Source organism: Anas platyrhynchos, chromosome 4, assembly GCF_047663525.1.
Source record: "Anas platyrhynchos isolate ZD024472 breed Pekin duck chromosome 4, IASCAAS_PekinDuck_T2T, whole genome shotgun sequence".
NCBI classification, from domain to species: Eukaryota; Metazoa; Chordata; class Aves; order Anseriformes; family Anatidae; genus Anas; species Anas platyrhynchos.
In genome coordinates this window covers 76,090,963-76,108,956 of record NC_092590.1, presented here as the reverse complement: position 1 = coordinate 76,108,956, position 17,994 = coordinate 76,090,963, and the positions used below count along the sequence as shown (strand labels likewise).

The following is a 17,994-nucleotide window of genomic DNA, read 5'->3' as shown; positions in this document are numbered from 1 at the left end:
GTGAGGCCAGGGCAAAGCATCCTTTCTTCCCCTCATCCCTTCCTCCTTTTCATCATCCCCCCCCCCCCCCCGAGCTCCTTTCATCCTCTTTTCCTTATCCTCCTTCCCCTTTATCTCGCCTTCCCCTCATCCTTCCTGGTCCTCCTTTCCTTTCTTCTCTCCTTAGCCACCTTTCTCCACTCCTCCCCATCCCCCAGACTCCTTCTCCCCGTCCCCACGTTTCACACCCACCAGAAATAATGCTTCCTTCCTTCCTTTCTTATTTTTGACGAGCATTTTTAATTTTCGGAGAGGGAAAAGAGCCGGGGAGAGCCGGTGGCAGACAGAGATAATACCCCCTTCTTTAAAGAACGGATCTGAATTAATGCTCGTTCGGTGCTGCGCGTATGACGGGAAGAGGGGGATTATATTTAGGGAAGAAAAGACAGGGTCAAAGGTGTGTTGCTTCGCTTCGCCATCTATTTGCCTAGCGTCACTTCGAGGTGAAATCCAGCTCCGTGCTAAGAGCAATTTATGGTTATTCTCCTTTCTTCAGGCGTCAGAGATCTCCTCCTGCCTTTTATCCTGGTGCGTCCCCATCGTGTGCGGCCACCGCCGCGCTCCTCACGCCCGAGGGTTGGGGAGGGGGCGGTGGTCGCTGGCCTCCCTCTGCTCCATCCCTGCCCTCCAGGCCTGTCGAAGCCCCGCTGGCTCCGTTGGGTGAGCTGCAGCTCCTGTCGGAGGAAAGTTTGCTGGGTGTAAGAGGCGGCTTTGTCCGTCCGTGGAGCGGGCTTTGGGTGATGCTTGGTGGATTTTGGCGACAAGGCGGTGGTCCCTCAAAGCGTTGGGAGGCTGATGGAGTGGAAGAAGTTTTGCTTGGAGGCGGCGGTGGGGAGCAGCGAGGCTCTGTCCCTGCTGACAGATCTTGTTTGTGCTGTGGCAGTGCCTGGGGAAGTAACTTCAACATATTTCATCCCGAGGAGTGCGTAGCATGCACCTGCTCCTCTGTGGGGCAAAAGGCTGGACGTGCTTCCTCGTGCCGGGCTGGCGGCGCGATGCCAGCTTGCTTTTGGAGGTGTCACGGGTGATTTTTGGCGCGGTTTGGTAGTTTCGTGCCTCCTCAGCTGTGCAGTGGCACATCTCTGTGGTAGTTAGCGTGTTTCAGGCAATTTCAGCCTGTTCAGGCTTCTGTTTGCTGAGCTAGAAGTTTGTTTGTGCTTCGTGGGGATAAACACTTGGAAACCCCTGTTATCGTGGCAAACTATAGATGCTGCAGCAGCTGGTTGAATAGCAAAACTCTGTCAGCCCTAACGATGTGAACCCCTGCATGTTCTCCTCTACCTTGGCGTGTATTCCCTAAGAAATGTTGATTGTGTTAACTTGTCAAGATTGCAGCCACTGCGGTGTGTGCTGGAGCACAAGGTGGAGAGGTAGCATCAATAGGAGCAGCCTCAAACGCTGCTGGTGCACACAACAGAGCCGGTTGGCTTTGTGGCTCTCGCAGTGCTTCTCCTTTTCTCTTCTACCTATTGTTTCCATGATTAATATTATGTATTGTAGCAAGCTCCTTGTACTCCAGGTCAAAGGGAATTCTTTCTAGAAGAGAAAAAGTACTGCCCCGGAGGGTGAACTTTTGCACTCAATTGTGTAAAGCTTTGTTTACAGACTGCTGCAGAAATCCCCTCAGCTGTGGTGTGGGTAAGGTAGCTGTAATGCCATCAGTGGGCTTTGCTGGTGACAAAAGCCTCCACAGGAAAGCTCTCATGTCACTTGAGCCCCGCATGGAAATGCAACCCTAATTTATGCAGATTTTTGAAAGCGCTTTTTTAATATTAATGCTGAACATGCATGCTACTACTGAAACGCCTTTGAAACTGAAAACCGGGAGTATTCATAGACTGAGACTTTAAAGCCAAAGGAAGCAATTAGATCTTCTACTCTGACCTCTTGACTGTTACAGTCAATTGGATTTTATCCAGTTACTTCTGAGTGCAATAACTTGCATTTGGCTGAAACACATTTTCCAGGAAAAAATGGAATTTTGATCGGAAGACGGTAAGAGGTGGGGAACCCGCTGCTTGTTAAGTTATTTGGCTCCAGCTCCCGGTCGCTGGTTGCTGCTGTGCCTTTCTCCTCTGTGCTAAAGAACTCAAAGTATTTTCTTACCATGGATGTGTTTATCTGCCAGTACCCTGTAATTCCTCTCTTCTGTTTATAAAAACAGACTCTTTTTTTTTTTTATTATTATTAGATTTGTCACTGCACACATTTTCCTCACTAGTCAATTTCAGTGGCTTTTTTTTTTTCCAAATCCACTTTTTCAACATTTTTGTGAAAATGTGAGCTGGGTGCAGCATGCCAATGCCTTGTCTCAGGAGTGTTGTATGAGTTTAAATATTACCTCGCTAGCATTACTCTTCTGTTTATAGATCACATTTACATATTAACCCTTTGGCTGCAGCACTGTAGTTTAGTCTCATTTTTACTGCTAACGTTCACCCTCACAAACCCTTGGCAGGACTGTTTCTTTCCAGAAGAGTGTAAAGTAGAGCGCGTTTCTTGGTTGTAGCTTTGTAACTTTGGTTGTAACTTTATTTAAGAGTTTTTTTCCTAGCATATGTTGAGTATACCAAACACTCTTGCCTGCTTTTGCAACTGATTTATTTCAGTTGTGTAGCATTCAATCAATCTATAACTTGGGCGTGTTTTTTTTTTTTTTTTTTAATTTTTCTTCTTTTGTCCTAAGTGATCATGTCTACTTACAAGTAATTGAAAAAGTGTTTCATGGTAGTGGCTCTGTTTGGGGAATTGCTTTGGGGAGTTACATTGTGATGCATTCTTGAAAGCTATTTCTTTATGAGATGTCCCTTAAACAGGTTAAGAGTTGGTTACTGGGTGCTGTTTTGTAATCAGACTGCCACAGAATACCATACCAAGTGCCATAAAAATTTATACATGCATACTGGTGGTTACGTTTTTTATTATTTTGCTCAGGACTGCCATCATTCTAACCTGGCTATAGCTATAAACACTGTCTCACTGTTTTTTTGTTTTACAACCATAGAGCACGGTTGTAACATTAGCATTCTTTCATGCTTCTGGAATTTCCCCGGTGTTTTCAGACCTATTAAAAATCTGTATCGGTGGGGTAGGCATCTCCTCAGACACTTCTGGGGGAATCTTTCTCCATGGTGACCCTTTTTGGTCTTGCTGACCAAAACCGTTGCAGAGTAATGCTGTTTTAGCGTTGTTCATGTAACAGGCTGAAGAAGTAATTCATCATTCCCATGAGACACGAGGAAGTCATCTCATTTCTTTCCAAATGCAGAGCTACTTACTGAATGCATCTGACCTTTCTGCACTATTAGCGTAGATTGGCTTCCCTGTTCAGTAGCACACCTTTGTCAGGGCTGAGATGCCTTTTGTTCTTACAAAGCCCCCTGCTATTTTTCCCTTCTGCCAAGAAGTGTTTTCAGCCTCAGCCATCAATTTTTACATTTACTGGTTCAAGAACTATCTGTGATCTCTAAAAACTCTTCTTCTTGCTATGTATGGTTTCTTCTAATAACAGCATTTAATGAAATGTGTTTTGTTGCCAAATTAGAGCAGTTATGACAATGCCTTCTAGGTATTACATGCTGTTATGCTGTTTGAACATGTGAGTATAGGATTTTTTTTTCTCTATAATGACTCAGGTATACAAGTTATTGTATTTCAGGGCAAAGTAGGCTTTTGCTTTTAATATAGCATGTTTCAGGGCTTGGCTAAAGGAAGCTAAGCTATTTATTTTCTCCATCCTTTTTTCGTAGCGAGTACAGAGGGTAGGACATACTTTGGTTTCAGATATAATAAAATACAATATGTAGTTGAAAATGTGCAGAGCAGCTATAGAGGAGTAAAGAAGAGCAACATGAACCTGATAGTAATTACACCAGCATACTTGGCCATAACTCATTTGGGGTTCAGGTTTGTAGTAATTGTCCCCCAAAACTTAATTTGGGGTAAGATGCAAGAAGATAGAATAAGAACAGATTGTAGGGGACAACATCATTCACAAAAATGCTATATTTTAGAGGCTAGCTAAGGGCTGCTGCTTGACTAACATAAACCTGTTTGTTTATTTTGTATCAACACAGCATTTATTATGGTGTGCTTTCTTGAGGAATTCCATATATTTTAGTGTTTATCAGTTGGCCAGCAAGGACTTCCCCAAGGGAGGGCTTCCAACACATCGAGCTTCTGCAGGAAGCTGAGTTGTTGAGACTCCAGTCTCTCTGTGGGGTTCCCTTATTGATGGGTAAGAGCCACCAGCTGTATCAACTGTACTAGGAATATGAGTGTTCTCAAACTGCTGCTGAGTCTAGAAGACCTTGAACATTGTTGGACAATAACTGTGTTAATATTTTAACATAAAAGAGACAAAAGTGGTTAATGCTGCAGTAACAAATTAGTTGAAGACACAGCAAAGAGCAGAAGCCAGGTTTTGATATACTAACAAAAGTGGTTAATAACTAAGTTAATCTTGTATTCCAGCTTATTGTCTTACAGGAATTCAGAATTTTAAGAATCCAGAATGTTTTCAGAATTACGCAGAGTTGCTTGTGACTGTTTTTGGTTTCCTGGAGTTTGAAGCAGCAATCCTGGATTTCTTTTTGTGCTATTATATGGGTATACTTTACTGATCTGTATCGATTGCTATTACCAAAAAGCTTATCCATTGAATGTTTTCTAAATACATCTCAAAGAGTGCTAACAGTACTTTATTGTATTGAATCTTCAGTTGGGCAGGCTCAGCACTCTACACTCCACTTTCTGGATGAAAGCAATACATTGTTTATAAATGTAAAATGCTTATAAATGGTTTCCTATAAATTGCTTATGAATGGTTTCCTCAACATCATGCATGAGCCAAAAAGAGAGTCCTAAAGTATCTGCTTCCAAATGATGGTTGTATACCAGAAGGCATTCTTGGGAGTAATAGAGTAGGTTGAAGTCATATCTAAATAACAGAAGATTTCCTGCTCTTGGAAATTAAATTTGTGAGACCATCATCTACCAATACAGAAAATCAGTGGTTTTATGTTATGGAAAGTTACTATGCTTTGTAACAGTGTTTTCCTTTGGGTTGGAGCAAGCAGGTGAACTTTAGAGTTTCCAGCAATTTTTTTTTTATTTTTTTTTCCCCAGATGGGGAAAAGCATGCCTTTCTTTGAAGTATTTAACTCTGCTAAATCAGCATTTTCTGACAGCATTTTCTCTTTTGGAATATTTTTTGGCTAGCTATACTCTTCAGTTGCATCACCCATTACGTTAATATTCTAGTACTGAGAACACTGGAGGACCATTTTCAACACTGCCCAAGTTTAGAGACTTCAGTAGTTAGAATTATTTGGTTAAGGGAAGCTGAATCCTGTAACACAGGAAAAACAGCTCAGAGTTTTCATTTGGGAGGTAAGAAAAATAGTAGTTTTTTTCCGGTTAAACAAAGGAATCTCTGTATTCAGTATATTTTAAAGCTATTTTTTATAAATAATCCAATCTGTTGTTATCACTGGTGTAATAATTACTAAACATTTCTCGGTGGTGTCCCTGTCCTTTTCTTTGAAGCTATGTATTTTTAAAACAAGACTATGTTTTGTAATGCCTAAAAGATACTAGGATGTTAGAAGACAATTTGAATGTTAAGTGGAGTGTAGATTTCGTGTCCGCTTTAATAAGCAGGAAGCAGAAGAGATTTGTGTCCAAGGTTCCACCCAGTTGTGTCCACCCAGTTGCCCAGGTGACTTCTGCAAATGGGACTTAAGCTTTTAAGTTACTTAAGGCTTCTTGTAAATGGATTAATCAGTTTGTCTTTTTTACAACTAATCAACTTTAATTTTTAACGCTATTATTTACTAACAAAACCTCCCCTGTATATCTCAGTGTGTATGGGAATAGAATGATTTTTTCCTTAAAACCACTTTCAGCACAGCAGAGGCAGCTGAGACTCTCAATTCCCTAAGTTTTACTCAAAAGAAATCAGTCAGTGGGAAATACTTTATTCCTTATGTTTTAAATGGAGAAACTTTGTACACTATGTGCATAGCTGAGGAAACTGTTTTTATCAGTACTCTAAATCTTTTCAAACTTCAAAAGAAACTCCAAAAATCTCTTCATAAAAAGTGAACTTTCAAGTTAGATTATGGAATAAAAATACTACTGGTCTTGTTCTAAAATTTTAGTAGGTAGTGGTTTTATTTCTCTTATGGTATCATTATAATAGTAGCAATAACTGTGCTTGTTCCAAAGAAGCCATATTGAAAAACATAAACAGAACCTCTTGAAAAGAGGCATAAAAATTATTTGCAGATTTAACTTGCTTGAATAATCCAGGGCAGGGTATTGATCTGATGAGGTTTTGTTTCTTTGTTTTCTGCTCCACTGGTTTGAGAAATATTTTCTTGTTTACTGCTTGGTAAAGTAGGATGTCCTCTTTAGTGGTGTTCTCTAGCTTTTGAGTCAACTTAGAATCTTTTGTAAGTGATAATATTAAATAAATGTGTGAATTTAAATAGAGATCTGAGTTGATGTTCTGTGTCATTATGTACTGGCTTCCTTGAGAGGTAACTGAATGGTCTCTGATACAAAACGTGATCAGCTGTGGCAAGCTACCCACGGTCAATCCTTCATACCTGTACCATCATACACCCCCTTCTGGATGCAATATCCCATCTGTAAGCAGGATGGGGCTAATGAACATAGGTGAAATTTGTTTATGGCCTACGTTGTGAAATATAGCAGCTGATTATTTTGTTAGATTAAATTAAAAGATCTGTAGGAGATAACTCCTCTTGAGAGGACTAAACCTCATACTTTAAGTCCTGGAAGCAAAAGCTGCAGTTGATCTAACACATGCCACCACGTTTATTTTTACCAAAATAGAAAAGGATAACTAGTAATGTTTTTTATTGTGTTGGAACATTTATGTAGAAGAAATGCTTATTTACATTTGATTTTGATAGAGAATTTATCAGAACTCTACATATATGGTTGTCTAATGGTTTTAAGAGTTGACTCTTTAGATAAACAAAAGATGGTTAACACTTTGAAGGAAAGTTATAAAATGGGTAATAACTACAGTTTCAGGTGAGAAATATCAAAAGTAGAAAGGCTGCATATTTTAAGAATCTCTTTTCTGTTTGTTTACAGATAATAATCAAAACATAACCCCATATTTTAGGGCCAGCAGTGCTTGAACATAGACAAATTGAGCTTTGGAAATGCCATTTATTTTTTTTTTTGACTAAGCTTCTACTATCGCTCCTTGGCATTAGCAGTCCTGCGTGAAATAATTTAGCAGTTTAAATCTGCAAGTAGGAAGATGCTTTCTCCCTTTGAAAAATGTAGGAAAACTGGTGAAGTTAATTCTTGCAATTAAAATCCACAGGTGATTTTTTTTTAAATGGAGCTAGAGTTGCAAAGAAGCAGCTATGATTTATTACCAGTTAGAAAGAAACAAATGACATTTTTTAACCAGGTTGGTGTGTGTATGTTGGGTTTTTTATTTTATTTTTTGATTGGGGTCAAACCGAGAGAGATTGATGTATTTTTATTACAGCATATGAACTCATTTCTGGTTCTTATACAAATAGTCTTGAGTGCTTACTATAATCAAGTCAGAAATGCAAATGCGGAATTACAGCTGCTTAGTCTAATTTTAAACGTATCTATTATCTCTGTAATCTACATTTCCAGTGCTTAGATGCTAGGCAGAAATACTTCTAAGAAAAATAAATTGTCAGGAAGTCCATGAATGAAGAAGGATGAGGCTGTGGAGGGGTAGAGTACGAACAAATAGATTCAAGCCCTTGCATTCAGACCTGAGTCCTGGGAATTTTGGGTCAATGGTGGTGTAAGGCTACTGCACATGAAGTTTCCTGGGTGCTGAGGAGCAGCCAAGGCCCAAGTCCTGAGCAGGAATATCTTTTACACGGGTTGTGTGAAAACAGCATCAAACTGTATATAAATACTGTCATTCCCTTGTCTGCTTTCCTCATCTTCTAAATAACCTAAGTGTGCTTCCGAAGCATCTTCTGCAGCTTTACAAATACTTCTTAGCTTGCCTTGTTCTAATTTGGTATTTAGTAGCAACAATATTTTTGGTTATGAATTCAGCTAAGAACTGGAAAATCTAATGGGCATGTATGTTCCATATTCACCTTCAGTGGGCAGGGAAGAAATAGCATTTTCTAATTTGTTATGTTATCATGTAAATTTCCGTATTGTGACTAGAGAAACTATCTGCTCTCTTCCTGCAGAATCTTCTTGGAGCGCCAGCTGGAGGTATTGTGTGGTCCCAAGAGACCTCAAATGCTGCAGCATAACCTAACGAACATGACAGAGTAATGTAGAAGCATACATTAAATGCAAACATAGCTAAAATGCCTTCAGAATTAATGTCTTCAAGTAGCTGAGAAAGCTGAGTGACTGTAGTAGTTATATAGACCTCTTCTTTTTTTTGCTTTTAAGTAGAAACCACTGATTGCTCGCCTTCATGTGCACTTTAAGCTGGGTACGCGTTCAGCAAGCTACAAATTTGGTGGCAGCAGAAGAAAATCATAGATGTGTGGACAGATTTAACACACAAAAACTGTTGTGGTTTGGATGCAAAAATAGCAGGCTTGCAAACAGAATGAGGTTGAGAGCTGTAATGATGGCATGAACGTAGTTTCTTTTTTGAGCCACTGCTCTCCGTGTTCTCCTTGGTTCCTGCTAGTTTTAGGACAGCTTTGGCTTGACAGGCACCAAACTTGTTCCCTTTTCTGAGATGCTGCGAGAGACTGTCTTAGGGTTGACAGACCCTTCTTAACTTGGTTGCATCTTAAGGGTGGAGTCAGGTTAACTTTAAGTGTTTGATGGCTTTTGGGCTTGTGAAAATGATGCTGAGATGCACTGACAACATGAGTGTGTTCAGGTCTCCTGTCAGCTTAATGAGTTTATTTTTGCTGGGTGGTTGAATGCCAGCCAAAAGAAACAAACAAAAAACATTGCATACCCCAAGAGCAGCTTCTTGGCTGATTTTTTTTCCATAAAAAGATCAGTCAGGAGGAAGGGGAAATGCTAGAGGTAACTTTCTTCTTTTAATCGGTTTTCCATAATGATGTAAAAATCAGGACCTTTTATTTTTGTGTACTTTGCACTGTAAAAGTGTTGGAGATGGCATGGGGTTCATTCTGTTGCTTTTGTTGGTTGTGATGTCCTGAAGAAAGGTCTGCTGTCTCATAAGGACATTGCAGCACTTGTGATGCCTTTCCTGATCAACGTTTGGGATTTAATCCACAATGGGTAAGTATTTCTTGGAATAGGATGTGAGTGAGTCTGCTCTGTAAGGATTAGGATTAGCTACACTCCCCAAAGATGTAAGATATTGGTAGTTTAACTACTTTTCTTTAGGTGTGTTTGAACTTAGTGATCTGACTTGGACAGTTTAAACCCGAGTGTCCAAGGTGTTATGATGTCACTTGCTCAGCTCTTGGCTACACTGACATGGGTTTTTCTCTTTCATTAGTGTTCTTTGTTAAAAAGTGTTTATTTTATTTGGAATGAAACTGTGACCATTTAAGTGAGGGAATAAATTTGAAATCAGTCATAATAAAATGTACTTTAGAAAGGACTAAAATAAAAAATAAGAGGAACATACATGTATGTAAATAGAAAAAAGTAGTCTTGAGTAGAATGAACTTCTTTTGTGCATTAAAAAAATGAACACCCATATTGTTTCTCAGCACTATGGCTGCATTCATGTAATGCACCTTTTGTAGTAAATGAAGTGCCCCAACTGTGTTTATGAAATATGTTTCTACGATTTGGTGAAATGTGCAAAACATGAGAGAGCCTTTTCCTTGACAAGGCAGAAAGGTTTGTTTTTGCTGAGGGCCTCTTCCAGCGTAGTAGGCAGGTTATCTTAGGAAAAGGACCCATTTGAGTATTCAGATCATGCAAGATAAAATCATTGGTCCTTTAATAGTAATGACAGAATTTTCATTAATGTTGCAAGCGTTAATGAAACCTAACACGTCTGCTGCTGGCTTTGCCTTTGGCTGTGGAATGTGTCTGTGTTTTCTGAGTTAAGTATAGTTCAGTCTAGTCCTGTGTGGCATTACAATGATACGTAACAAGTTGCTTAGAACTCTGCAAAATTAGAGATCTTACCTGTGCTACCTCACAGAGCTGTTGTGAGTACTGATTGTGCCTGCTACATGCTCTGGTAAGATGTATGTGAGTGGGATCTTGTAACATTCCAACATTAAAAAACAAATAAACAAAAAAACAGTAAGTGTCCAGAATGTACTGGGTTTCTTTGTATCTGATTTCTCAGCTGCTGCAAATAGGTAATACATTCTGCTCAAACTTTCGTTTTAATGAGCTATTTTGTGTTCCTGTTTTGATCTAAAGATAGCTCTTCCTCTGAAGTGAGAAACTAGTTCTGTCATGTTGGGCCAGTTGAGCAAATCATTACAGATGGACTCGGTTAGCTAACATGAGCTCGCAGCACGCCGCTGTAGATACCTTATGTTATCCATCTTGCTCTTCACTTAGGTCCTGGGTCTTGTGCAGGCCCTGTCTGTCCTGGCTTCTTGCTTGTTGTCCAGCATCCTCAGCTCATCTCAGAATGGCCAAAAAGTGGCATTGAATTATTTCAATATATTAACATGTTTCATTAGGTTTCTCTCAGATGGTGCTAACGTGGGTGGACGAATGCCATGGGAAGAACCACAATTTTTGGTTAGCCTTATGGTGGCAAGGTACACTAAAAAAATGTGAAATTTGGTGAGAATACTTACATGTCAGAGATTCCTTGGATAAGTGGATAAGGATAATTAGGTATGTAGTCTTTAAATTATGTGTATTATAGGTCTATATGTCTGGTATGCAGAATATCATGTATGAAGTATCTAAATTCATTGTGGGCTGATGTTTCTAAATGCAGAGGGTTCTGCTGGAAGTATTACAAGGTAAAATACAAGATACATTGGGGGCGATGATCATTGTCACTATATTAGAAAGGTTTCGTAATTTGTTTCTCCAAGAAGCTTTAGGTGTCTGAAGACCAGCTGTTGTGTCTTCGCTTTTGGACTCCACTAAATAAAATAGATGAATTTGGTGAAGGTTTGGAATGTAAATTTCTTGTGTTGCAGTAGTGCCACCGCCATGTTCAGTCCTTGCACATCTTTAATCACCGTTAAAGAATGTGTTGAAACTAGTGGTGGTGGGGAGGGCACATTTTATTTCTGTTAAAGAAGGTATTTGTTTATTGTTAATGCTATACCTTAGTCCAGACTTCAGTCCAAAGCCTGTGTGTCTGTACAATTCTAAATAGCTTAATGAAAACTGTGTTGGTAGTAGAGGTTTTCTACGTTTAAAATGTTTGAATATGTTAAAATTGAGTTTTGCAGAATACAGTGAAAAAGTGAAAAATAGACAACCTTATTGAGTTTTGTAATAAGTTATGAACACTTCAGGTGATTTCCAAATATAATAGTTGCTATAGTACTGGACAGTTCTGTTGCTGAGCAGTTTTATGGTAAGTTATGTGCTTAAGCCAAAGGAAAAGACAATTTTCAGGAGCGGTGTGAACAAATTTTTATCATTATGTTGAGGCCTTAGCAAAGTGTGATCTATTATTTCTTGCATTTCATTTCAAGACTGGTGAATGTAAGGAGATGCTTTTTTTTTTCTCTCCTACAGACTTTCTCAGTGTTGCTCCAATCCAGTATTTGTTGTCACTTTGCTATTTTTGTTACTGCTTTTTTTTTTTCTTTCTTTCTTTTGTGGTGAAGGCTTGTGATTTCATTAACAGCTATTTTAAAACCTGAAAAACCTGACAGGGCTAAATAGGAAAATAATTCTGTTTGCCATGTAGATAAGGACAGAAATGCATGAATAAAAATCAGGTTGGCCTCTCCTCCACGCTTCACAACTCCTCAGCTTTAGGAACCGTTGGGGAACGGGCCGCGTTATCTTCAATTTTGTAAATAATTAGCATTCTTTGTGTGGTTATTTTTATAGAAAGGATATTTCTAGATTAATTTGTGGATAATAAAGCCGGCTTGATGTACTCAAGCTACACTGCCCTCCATCATTGGCCAGTTAAGAGGCTTTTGTGTTTTGTTGTTGTTTTTGTCTGTCCAGCGCCGGAGATGGGAGCTTATCCAGTGTAGGAAACCTTGCGCTGAGAGAGGGAGCTGAACATCCTGCACAGGTTGGAGCTTGTGTTACCCTGGGATAACCTTTGAAACTAAAACACAAATGTTAACTCCACCTTTAGTATCCACAAGATGTCTTAAGTGAGTTTCCTTGTCACTTGTAGTGTCAGAGCATGGGGTCGTGTTTGTCCCTTGAAGTAAGCACCAGTGGTTAAATTGCACAGGCTTCATGATCTGTGTTTTTTCCACCTACCAAATAGCCTGGTGACCTCATGTTGATGCTGAGAATGTGAGTTTTGTTCATGCCGTTCTAGATCAGCCCTTGAATCTCAAACCAGGTGGGCACCAGTTCTAAAATACCTCCTCTGTTTTGGGGATTATCCCTACCACAACTGGACCCTTGCTACTTTGCAGTGGTACTCTCTTTGTTTTCATGTGGTGTGTTTTGTTTAATATAAGAAAACAAGTCCACACTACGTTTATTTTTAAGTGAAGAGAAAAAATGACTTTCTCTGGAATGATGACAATGAGCTGTTTATTACCACAAGCTGTGCATTTTATTTTCTTTTATTTAGAAAGCAGTGATTTGTCTGAATTTTTGGAGTGGTTTTTAAGTGAATAATGATATAAGAGCCGTCTTACTTGAGGCTTCTTATAAATGTAGTTATTTATATGAGAAAAACTGTTCAAGCTTGGATTATTTATGCAGGGGAGAAATACTGGCTCTGGATTGATGTAATTTTTCTTTCCCATCTTCTCTGAACTAATTTGTTTTCTCTGTGCAGTGAGTGCTAAATACACTGGCAACTTTGTTGCAGACACTTAGGAGCTCCTTACAATGTTTCACTTGATAAAATGTTCAGATGTAGCCTCACCTTTTGTTCTTCAAGGCAAACTTTGTTCCTTCATGGCTTCAAGAACAACTGTTACAGCCTTTCCCCTTTCATTTTTACCAGACCTGGCTTCATTAAAAGTAGAACTGAGATACAGCCTGGTCCAATGGTTTTGGTGTGTTCTTTTCTTCACTTCTCTGTTTTTCCCCTTTGCAATAAAGGGATGGGTTACGAGATGTACTGCACCATTCTCCCTGTCTTTTGATTGTGCTTTTGATGCCAGTCTTCCCCATGACAGTCTTGTCTGAACTGGGGTTCAGACCCCCAGGGAATTGGGATATGGATACACTCTGTTTATCCAGCAGCTTGTTCCCAAATCCCTAACTCTGCCATGGGGAATGCACGCTCAGTGGTGAAAAGAGGATCTGAAGAGTGGTATTAGCAAGCAGAGGATTTTATTTCAATGAAAATTTTTGGCTCTCCTACCTAGAGCCAAGAATGACCTAATTTCTTATAGATCCACCAGCAGGGGCTGGGAATCTGTAAAGAGATTCTTACTAACAATTGCCTGTCCCTGAGAAAGGGCATCACCTTCTGTCCACAGCGGCGTTTGCTTCTGCTGGTTTTGTAGCCCTTCTCCCCAAAATCAGTGCTCTCAGCTGGGATATATGCAACATCTTGGCAGGGATCGTGGTTCTCCTTTTCCTATTAGCAGCCACCTGAGGTTGGCTGAGGTGGGGTTGATACCAAATCTCTTTTTCTGTTATTATTGGCTTCACAGCAGCTTTGCTGTTGCAGTCCAGCACTCCGAATTATGTTGGTGCAGTTTCATAAAAATTCTGGAATGGTGAAGGGCTCCTGTATTTCTGCTGCCTGCTTTGTCACCTCCCGGATTTTAATGAAACTTGTTATTTTTATTATTATTTAAGATAACATGGCTTGAAATGGTTTCGATGCAAACATTTAGCTTTTCTCACAGTTTAGCCAGTCTCTTTCTTCATGTGGACTTGTGCAGCATCTGTCTCTGCGTCTGACTTCAGAGGCAAAGAACACTGGAGCCTTTTCAGATGGGATTTTTATTACCTGGAAACCTGCAGATCACATGGCCCCTTTTTGGAGATATGTCTTCGTTAAACAGCATTGAATAATTTGCATCCACAGGTCAAGCAGTGGCACCTACAGGAGGAGCAGAACCAGCCTTTTCCATAGTAATACAGCAGTAAAGAGAAGGTGTGGGGGAGAGGGGGGGAAAAAGGAGTAATCTTACTGGACATTATAAGCTCTCGTGATCAATGTTAAACAGAGATGTTATTGGAGAATAGCAATCTTTCTCCTTTGGGTAAAGATCCGTATAACATGAAGTATAGAAAAACAATTTTTAAATAATCTTTTTAAATTTAATTTTATTTCTTTCATTTAATACTGGCAGCTTTTAAAAGACTGTTAACCTGGGGGCTGAGAACATGTTATTGGTTCAGGCTATTAGAAGTTTTAATGATCATAAATGTCAAGTTCTCTGTCTTGCTGCTGATCTACCATATCTTGCTGTAGCTGGGGCTGCTTTTGAGATGGGGAAACACAGAACTTGTGGAAGTCAGGTTTTGCACCAAAAGGTGCTGGAATGGGGTATGATCATAAACTTTTTTAAACACATATGGGAAGAGCAAGCATGAATCTGTCTCCATTGTATTCCAAGTAGCTTAGAAAAGCAGCCTTTGAGAAAATACGGTGCAGCATACATACAGAAAGTGTTCGACGTGTGAAAATAATTTTGTGCTCCGATTTATCAGTTGATTTTCGCAGATCTCACTTACACTGAGATGTGGAGAAATCATTCTCTGGAGATTGTGGAAGCGGAGGTGATTTTTCAGTTTGCTGAAGACAGGAGAAATAGAGTAGTTGCATCAGTTACCACAGGTTGGTAGGACTTGTGTAGGTCTGTTGTTCTTTGTCCTTATTTATTTTTCATTCTCTCTTTCTCTTATCTGCTCCTGTGGGGGTTAAATATTACTTCAGTTTCAAAAAATGGTCTTGCTGCCTTTACTAATGGTCCCTGAAGAGAAAGTCTGTGGATATTGGAATCAGTTAGGTTTGAGGAATAGTTATGGCTGATAAAGTCTGTAGCCTATGGTATGATTTAAGGGAATTGTAGACTTTATTTCTGCCTCGGCAGAGGTAAAATCATAGGTCTTTGAGTGGTTTTGAGAAAAAATAGAGGAAGCATATACAGAAATTGCGGTTAATGTGAGAAGCTGTCTTGTTTCTTAAAACTGTCTTTATTTCCTCCTCTGTGTTTGATTTGAAATTCAAAAATTTCTGCTCTGTACAGAATAAGGAATTAAAAAGTAATTGACGTATTTTTCTGGCTTGCAGTTAAGAAATAAAAATGAGTAGAAGGAATTCTGACTTATGAAAGAGAAGTTAGATGCTATTATGTGCAACTGGGAAACACAAAGGCAGTTTAAAATACTTCTGTTTTTAAAAAAGCTAACATTAAAGTGAAAAAAAGAACATTGAGTAGAAAGACAGATGAAACATGAGCTTTTGAAGAACTTTCTATGAAAAGGGCAATAAAACTAAGATTTGTTATGTTTTTACTTTTTAGGAGCTGCTAGGGTGGCTTCTTGTCAAATAACATGAAAAATAGACTGTGATGAAAGACTGAGGGTAAATTCTACTTTTTACTGTTTTCAGCATTCTCCATTACATTTTGGCCAAGAATAGTGTAATGTTTTAAAACAATGTTTTTAAAAATACATTTTTGTTGCTTTTTTCTTTAACATAAATGAAACAGTAATCTCAGTCAATCACTATCACGAATTGGTTGATACTTCCCTCTAGATTTGGGACAAACTTTCTGGATACTTTGATACTTTCTCTTTCATAGCTCCTAGTTTATTAAAAAAAAAAAAAAAATCAACAAAAAGCCTCCTTCCTTTTTATAAGCAAATTATTGTAGCTCTATGAATGTTTGAAGACTGAAAGGAACAAATATGCATGAGTCATCTGTTGAGGATAAAACCTGATACATTTGTGAATGAAATCCGGCTTTGTGAAGTAGAGCATGTAGTTTGTTGTTATTGTGTTCTGGGGGATTTTTTTTTTATATTTTTACTTTTAATATGTGTAAGCTAGGAAAGTTTTAATTAGACTTGTGATGTGCTGTCTCTCATATTTGTCGACCTGCTAATATTGGGATTAATTGGATTTAGTAGAGCTGTGCCTGCGAGTATCTTCAGTAGCTGTTCGTAAACATTTTTGGAGCTGTCTCCATTCGTGATATTTAAGGAACTTTGATTCCCAAACCTAAGGACAAACACTAGGATGCCTGAGAAGTTTGAAAGTTATCTGTGAATCGCAAAATCTTGACGAAGATCCCCGATTATGAAGTAGCTTGTCAAAGAGTTAGAATAGAGATTTTTAGCAGAAATGTGAGTTCATCTGACAAAATGTGTGAGTTCTCCACAAGTCCAAATGTATGTGGTACATCTATGTTGATTTCTGCAACTCTTTTTGATAATTTTGCCTATAAATGCTATGTTTAATAGCAAAATCTGGTATTATTATTGTAGTGGTGTTTGAAAACAAAGAAGATGTGTTATGGGTTGATTCTTCCCTGGCTGTTCCATCCTAGCCTGTAATAGCAAGCTGCTTATGGATTTCCTCAATCTCAGGGTAGCATCTGGACAAAACTTTGTAATTGAGGACAGCTACATTAATGTTTCATAACTTCTGTCATTAACGTTACTGCCTTCATCTCCAAAACATTCTACTGCAATTGGCTCTGCAAATTTGCGGGAAGCACAGGCAAGATTAAAAATGTAGATTTGTAATGAATTTGGGCAGTGATATGTTAGTATTGCCCCCACCCCTCTTCTTTTCTGACTGAAGCTGTGCAGAACCTCTGGTTTTCAGATGGCTTCCAACTTAGACTTCAGCATTGGTTGCTTACTTAATCATTTTACATGTGAAGTAGGCTTGCTTTTCGCCTCATACTATATTTTGTAGTGGTGTAAAATGCAGTTTCATCTGGCAGCCTTTCCTCCAGTCACCAAATATAAGATTTATACTTTTTTTTTTCTATCAGCAAATAGTCTCTTTACTCTTTACCTCCTTTCTTCCAAGTCATATATGAATATGTAAATGACTGTGGATTACAGCACGGGCTCTTGGGAGACCAGGTTTACTCTTTAATTTCTTCACAGTAAGGACTGTGTGATGACTTTTCCTGTAGGCGTTAAGTCCTCAAGGAGTGTCCTGAAAGCTCTTGGGATGGTTGAGGAGCAGCATGGAGGTCAAGGTCCACATGGAGACTTATTTCAGAGGGAAGAATAAGTACTGAGGTGAAACTGAGGGCTGTGAAGTAGAAAACTGAATATTAGGATCTTCACAGAAATGTTTTTTGAAATACTAAAGACTTGGTAATTTCATATTGTGAGAAAGAAGTTGGCAAATCTGAAGTGGAAAACAGTGAGGAAAAACGCAAACAGTGCATGCAGTCACTGTACAAATATTATTGGTCCAAAATACAAAATAAAAGAACTTGAATTGTAGGTTTCATTTAAGGATGTTGACAGAACCAGCGTGCTTGAAGAGTGGTACCAGGAGTTCAGTCTGTGGACTAGTGATCCTCTGCGAGCTACATAGGGATGATGTAGGGTTGTGCTTTCCATTTCTAGAAAGCTTAGAATCCAGTGAGGTAACTCAACTCATATAAGCGTCCAAAAGTAAGCGTCCAAAGACGTTACAAAGAGGTGAGGAGAAAAGCCAAATTAACCATAATAGTGTTTAATTTTCAGAAGGAAATACACATAAAGGAAAACATGCTTCCACGGAAGTTAAAAGGAAAACTAAAATGTGTCATGTGGCATGAGAACAGGCTGCCCAGGGAAGTGGTTGAGTCACCATCCCTGCAGGTCTTTAAGAAATGTGTTGATGTAGAGTTTGGCGGCATGGTTTAGTGATGGACATCAGTATTAGGGTAAAGGTTGGATGCG

At 39.0% G+C, this 17,994-nt stretch overlaps 1 protein-coding gene across 5 annotated transcripts in view; it reads left to right on the top strand.

Annotated features, from left to right (window-relative positions):
* Positions 1–17,994, top strand: part of CTNNA2 (catenin alpha 2) — a 469,784-nt gene that overhangs the window by 246 nt on the left and 451,544 nt on the right. The window contains exon 1 of one of the 5 annotated variants that reach the window (XM_072037884.1): positions 168–436. The exons of 3 other annotated variants lie outside the window; for them this stretch is intronic. The gene's annotated coding sequence lies outside the window, so the exon portion shown is untranslated. Of the gene's footprint in view, positions 1–167; positions 437–543; positions 568–17,994 lie in introns of those variants that run through there. One more of the 5 variants, XM_021274456.4, reaches the window with a different exon arrangement.